This window comes from Mustela nivalis, assembly GCF_964662115.1.
Source record: "Mustela nivalis genome assembly, contig: HAP1_SCAFFOLD_1155, whole genome shotgun sequence".
NCBI classification, from domain to species: domain Eukaryota; kingdom Metazoa; phylum Chordata; class Mammalia; order Carnivora; family Mustelidae; genus Mustela; species Mustela nivalis.
The window spans coordinates 187,949-195,156 of NW_028135509.1; the positions used below are offsets into that span (position 1 = coordinate 187,949).

A 7,208-nucleotide genomic window follows, 5' to 3' on the forward strand; every position below is an offset into this window, starting at 1 on the left:
AACATCTGCTTAGACATGTACCTTCTGTTCAGATATAAAGAACATGGCAAAATAATTGAAAAATATAAGGCCATTATTTTCTTAAAATGTGTGTCTTCTGTGTATGTGTGTGTATGTTCATTCATTAAAGAGATTTTTGACTGCAATTAGGTAGTCGGTCCTATAAAGGCTTCCTTGTGTGACCATGATTTCTAAAAATAAAATGCTCCAGTGAATATTTCTGCTAAATAATCACATCTTCGAAATTACTTTAAAGAAATCCCAGTGCCTCATGTTACATTAAGCAATAATACTGGTCTTCCATAATAAGCCTTGGTTGCACACCTTATGCATGGTCAACAATTAATTAGGAGGTTAAAAGAAAATCATGTTTACTCTATTAAATAGTAGACTAATTTTCCTGTCTGTCTCCACTTATTTACATTAGTAAATCTACTTTTTAATTTTGCAAATAAATAAGCATATCTAAGCCAAAGCTGCCTATCTTCGGGGTTCAGAAAAAGATGCATTCTCGTGCTATCATTCTAACTTGCTGAAAATCATAGATGTGTAAAAAAAAGAGAGGTAGCTATAGCTATTTTAAAAAACACTTCTCATTCTATCAAAAGACCATATCTATCATGTTTTAAATCCTATATGCTAGAGACCCACAGTATCTGAGAAGAATTTTTATGAATTCTTCATGTGAATCTTATCTATGACAACAAGAAACAAGAGGAAAACCAGACCATGCTCAGGATGCTCTTTGGAAAAAGCAGGTTCTTACCAGGGACTGCCTCAGAGATCAGTTTCTCCAGTCTCTAAAAACAAGTTTAAGGTACTTCATTTAAATCATTACGAGAAGATCTGCACTGTCATTCTACATGAATCGCAACCACTTGCAGGATGAACAACATTGCTCCATTCATTTAAAATTTACAACATTAAGAATTAATAAAGTCTGTATAACATCTGCATTATTAAAGAGTAATGATTCCTGCAGAAATCTGCCCGTAATAGGTTTACTGTTTTTATTGCTTGTAATGTCACCAATTTTCTTTATAATGTCCTCAAAAGATTCTCTTCCTATGTACTTTGAACTTTGCTTACACTGGCTATATTTTAAAAATAAATATACAGATTTAACTTGGGTAATATAATGACAATGGACAAAAAATACATTATGGTGATGACAAATGAATATTACTGATACTATCACCTGACCAAAATATGAATTTATATAACAGGTATAATTTCCATACTTAATAGTAACATGACTTTTCTTTTTGCAGTTAGTGTTAAAATATAAGAGAGAATACTATATTGGATAATCTTTTTATAATATTTTTTACACCAGTATTCTTTGTTATAGAATTTTAATTATTTTTCTTGCACAGACAAAAACAACTAACATAAGAACACTGATGTTATCTACTTATTCTTGAAAGAGAGAGGTAAGGAATGAGTACTTCTAGCTCCTGTTACTTCTTTTACGCCTCAATATATCTGTGAAATAGTTACTATTAAATTCTTGTTTTGAGCAAAATTAATTTCAGTGCACTTTACAGAAGTTACTTAATATTAAAACTATAAACTTTCATAGACTTTTTTCAACATTCAGTGTGAGAAAGGTTATCAATAATAACTGCTTAAAAAAAAACCTAGCAGTTTCTTTGCTCACTAACTACATCAGACTATTAGAAATTATTTTCTTTCTCATGCTGTTATTCACTTACACACTGCATATTTGCTTCAATTCTCCAAGGGAAGAAATCTAGCTCTTGTGGGAAAAGTCCACCCCTTTCTCTATGTTTGCTTCCTTAAATGAAAGGAACACACCCCCTTACATTCTTTGAAATGTGTCCAACATGCACAGAATTGCACTGTATTATTGACCAAATTAGCAAATCTTAAATGAGAGTCAAATATTGTTAAAATGATATGTGTTTTGAATCAGGAGAACTAAACGATACACACACAGGTAACAGAAATGAACTATGTTCACTCTAGTATCTACATTTGGATGCTGAGACCCCTTGTAAGTGTCAGTGGAAGAAATGTGTCACTGTTTTTGTGCACATGTATGTTGTATGACAACTAAGGAAGAGGCCCACAAATTTTACAGGTTTTTGAGTGTATCCTTTGAATTTTAGACCTATTAGAGGAATGCCTCTTCCCTTTCATAAATATTTAAAAAAAAATATTCAAAAACTAAAGTATCCATCTAAAATACGTACAAGCAGAAAGCTGTTTTTGTCACAGGACAGAAGTATCGAAAGTCTATGCCCATGATGTTAATGACAGAAAACTCACACCAAAGTTGGTATCCACTAACTTCTACCTCATTAAAACAACCTGCTGATCATGAGAAGTTACATTCTAACGAGTCTTCCTTCTATTGTATAGACTAATACCCTCACCAGGCAAGTTTTTTGTTATTTTCTAATAAAGTGATAGACTCCATATTTGTGGGAAATCTATGCATTTATCTTTACTTTTATTTTTCCTAAACTCTTTTTCTTTATTCCATTTCACATAGAAATCTGAAGATATAAAGACATAAAGTTGGCAAATTTTTATATCTTTTAAAATATTTTAATATTTAAATAGGATGGTTAGTCCCCTTGCAATATGTTCTTTAGGCATTCCCCGACAAACTCAGCTATACAGTTTCCAGGCCTACAAAATGGAAGCTCTACTATTCTGCTTATGTTTTCACTTAGAATAAGTGAATATAAACAGTGAATATATAAACTGGAACTGAAGGTAATAAACTTATTAAAACTTAGTAAGATACTGTTATGGTCAAAGAAAAGCTGCAATGTGTGCCACAAATCCACTCAGATGAAACATCTCATTCAATAGAATTTCTTATCTTATAATAATGCACAGAAAATTAAACACATAAATATTAATTTTATGTATCACAGAAAATGTAGGCAATGAAAATGCAATGTTTACATTTATGGGTGACTCATTAGTGTTTTATTGTGTGAAACACTAGGAGGCATCAGTTGGGTAAAAAAGGACTTCAATTTTTAAAGAAGCAAGAAATTACTGTAGAGTGGATGTGTAAGAAGTTGGGGTTTTCAAAATGTTATTATGTAAACCAAAACTTGATTCTCTGAAATAAACTCTCAAAACATCATATTTTGTTGTAAAGAATAATCTGTACATCACATTCATGAAATACATATAATTTGACCAATAAACACCTATCAAGATATATTTTAAATGTATAGATTCATAACTATGTAATTACACATTTTTATGAAGAATATATTTGGGAACAGAATAACATAACGGCTACTGACTACTATGCATTTTCTGCTCAGTTACTCAATACCATGAGTGTAGGTTTTATTTCTGGCAAATTCTGTTTTGTGCTCTCTAGAACGCCCCTGAAAATGCCTACTGCATTTAAACCTTATGATAGCTGCTTCACATAAGCAGCCAGAACTTGATGTGTGTTCATAAAGAAGTGATGGAACTTAAAAATTTAAGCGACGAAGGTATATATATATATATATATATATATATATATATATACACACACACACACACACACACACACAAAGGATATGTTTTCTCTTACTTCCCTACTGAAAGCCTGTCACTTGAAAACTGAGTTTTCTATTGTTTGAATGGCTCTTCATAACGATGAAGCAACAGGGTTGTGGTATACTTATCTGGCAATCATTTGAAATTGGAGAGTCTTGCCATTCCTCAACAATCAGCTTTTATCTTTGACCTATCAAAATAACATGTGAACTGCGTAATCCGCCTTTTGTAAGGTGCACAGACTCTGTTGTTGCTCCTGGTTTTGTGAATTGCCTCTGTAATCTGGTTTGATTTCCTAAAGATGACAGATCTCGGTGAACAGTCAGGCTTTACTGAGTGCAGGGCAGTCCACGCGCCCATGAGATTAAGGTACAGTGCTGAGGTCGGGGATCTTAATCACCTATCCTTCCACATGCAGCACACAGAGTGAACATCAGTGATTAAATCTTTTCATTGTGTCCAGGCAATCACTATATTCATAAAATGAATATGTGCATTTTTATAAATTTTAGATATTAATCTGCCTGGTGTGTTCTCTGAGGATGTGCTTTTGAAAGAAAGTAGAACTTTAGTGATAATCCCTCTAAAGTCCATTCTGTAACCCTTAATTGCATAGGAAATTCTCCCATATTGTTTTGAATCATGTCCCTGAAGCCAGGTTTCTCTGTTTAATAACTATTTTTTTTTGGTGATTATGTAGCACAAGTGCTATTGCACAGATATTTCCCCATTTTTGTTACTTTCTGAGATTTCATAGACTCAAAATATACCGCATGCAGCATTGGGAAATAAAACCACAAAACATTCTACAATAAACAGAAGAAACTTTTGAAATATAATGTTAACATATGCCAAGGAGTTATTTAGCTTAGCATTTTATAAAAGAAATTTAATACAGTAAATCATTTATTGGAAAGATATAGTTGTACTGTTTTTCAATCTATTGACTCAGTATAAAAGTGAGGGCCAAGGAAGAAATACATAGAAATCTGAAAAATATAAAACATGATGACTTTTCAGTATCCAATTTTGAATCAACAAACAGTCCATTTCACTATAGGAATAAACCATTTCAAATTCTGAAAACTGAGTATGTTTATAAAGAAGAAAAGAGGCAAGGTGCAGTAAGGTCCTTGTTATTTAAATTTCATGTATTTAATGTTACATGCTTCTATTTTGAAAAGTTAATGATATATGTGATTGTATACTTTCAAAGTATGAACAGCTCTGGAAAGGTAAAAAATTGACTTTTTAATAGAAGGTGCTCATTGTTTTTTAAACCTAAGAAACCAATTAATATTTAATACAAGTTAGGTCTTTAATATTGTCTTTGACATGCATACACGGAAGTCAGAATGTAAATCGCGTAATTAATGAGTAAAGGAAAATACTGTTTTTTGTAAGAAGTCTGGAAAATATGTCACAAATACTCCAAAGCTTTGTGAATTACATTATCAAATAACCGTAAATTTTTATAAAGTTTAGTAAAACTTGAAGAAAAGATAACTGCCAACTATTGTCTCCTTAACATGACTGGGGAATCATATTTTAAACATTGAATTTAAAGTGTGCTTTGATGAAAACTTTTAAAATTGAGTCTGTAGTCTACTATATAGCCAAATGTACTTTCCAACAAATAAATTGAGATTTTTGATTTAGAGATTATTTTTCCTCTTGAGATGGAATATTAGATAGGCATATCTCATTTTACCTGTCATGTTCTGAATCTACTTGCTTTAAACTACTTCTTTTAATTTAGTAATTTTTATGCATACACGGGGAGACAAAATATGGTTTATTAACTGCATTATATTTAACTGAAACTGATGGAAAAACAAAAATACTGCTTGTGTCAGATTGGTACATACTAAGCATTTTCAAAGACTAGCCAAAACTGGTATTATATTAAAAGTGAAGTAAGATGTTTCAGTTTCAAATTGGAGAATTGGAGATTGTTAATCTATTTAAAGCTAAACTTAGTATGCAATACAGAGGTTAAACGGGGTTCACAGGTGGTCACATTTCCATGTCCCTCCAAGTCTCTAGGGATTGGAGTTATTATACTCTATATAAACATCTTTACCCTGCAACCACAATTCCACTGCAAGGTGCCAGTGAAAAAGAGGCTGGTCACTTTTTTGGACTGATATAATGAGGTGGCTGGAGTTCCCTTTATAGCACTTAGAGAATATATGCAGTCACTAACCATTTCACAAGACAGTGACTATTAGAGTTAGTATCAGATTCACAATAGTAAAATGCAGTTTGTGTCAAAGCAATTCTCCACTGAGGACCAGTTAAAGAACTGGCAGAGAGCCTGATTCTACCTATTATACTGTCAGCATTTACATATAAAGGTATTTTATACAAAAGACACACATTCCTACATTGTGATGAAAAGAGCTTTTTCCAAAAAATGGTAACTTCTGGACCTAGAATAGTTGGAAATGTTTCAGATATAAAATTTCCTTTAAGAATTAATAGCCATATTCAGGGAAGAAGATAACATTAGTATTAAATTTAAATCCTTGCCTAGCATTTAAATAATACAATAAACAATATGTTGTGTCTATATATATACTGCCTTTGTGCCAAACTTTATCACTGAGTTTGGTAACTTTCATCCAAAGTCCAAAGAGAAGGCAATTAAAGTGCCTTAACCTCGTTTCTTTTTAAATAGCTATGAATTTGACTTGACCTGAACAGCAATGCATATACTGAACCCCAATACGAACTGTGAAATGTAGACTACCGTGGCCAGGATATTACTTTTTGCCCACACCAACTGAGAAGCCCTCTATCAAGCCAGCACTTTGGTAAGGGAAGGAGATGCACAAAGGTATACTCTGACAGACAGCCATGCTTTAGCTCAAACTAATCCCAAGAATTAGTGGCTCAGAAGCATAACCCAAAGCAAATCAGAGTCATTGGGGGGACTCACAGGAGCATCTTTCCACAGTAAACTAGCGGCTAAATCTTAAGGCATGTACTTCAAGGTCACAGAACATTCTGTGAAATATTAAAATCGACCAGGCTCCACACACTCCACCATATCAAACATGCTAATGACGTGAACTAACTTCATGAAACTTTAAACACACTGGTGTGGCTAGAACGAGTCAGGAGTGATTTCAATAACTGATGGCAAACAGATAAGACTATCTAAAAAAGTTACTTTCAGCAACAGAGCAGGAAATCACGGAATTAAGGGGAAAAAAAAAAAAGAATGCACAACAAACCTCAACTTCAGCCTTCAAAAAGGCACAGGAATAGACCTAGTGCGGTGGAATATATTGATGCAGATTTCAGAGACAATACCCAGGCTATTTCCATTTCCTCGAGAAATGTCAGAGGTACTTACATGAAGGAAGACCCGATCAGATTAGTCCTTGGGATATTTTCCTTTCTTAAGAGAGAGAGAGAGAGAAAAAAACAAAAAAAAAAAAAACAAAAAAAAACACAACAATAATCTTTACTTCGTCCAGCCTTGAAGTGTTTTTCCACCTGATTCAAACATGCAGCCACGGCGACCCACACAGAACCTTCAAAGTCAATCCAATAGCAGCCTGAAGATGTCTGGGTGTACGCGTGTGCTCAAGTGTCTGTGACTGTGAGCAGAACGAGCAGAGAGCTGGAGACGAAGTGTGTGCGCGCGCGGAGGGAGCGCG

The 7,208-nt window shown here is 33.4% G+C and overlaps 1 protein-coding gene across 18 annotated transcripts in view; it reads right to left on the reverse strand.

Annotated features, from left to right (window-relative positions):
• MEF2C (myocyte enhancer factor 2C) overlaps positions 1-7,208 on the reverse strand; it is a 154,688-nt gene extending 147,480 nt beyond the window's left edge. For 13 of the 18 annotated variants that reach the window (XM_082750482.1, XM_082750466.1, XM_082750494.1 and 10 more), the window contains exon 1: positions 6,902-7,208. The gene's annotated coding sequence lies outside the window, so the exon portion shown is untranslated. The remainder of the gene's footprint in view (positions 1-6,901) is intronic. The other 5 variants (XM_082750492.1, XM_082750493.1, XM_082750463.1 and 2 more) reach the window with 4 other exon arrangements.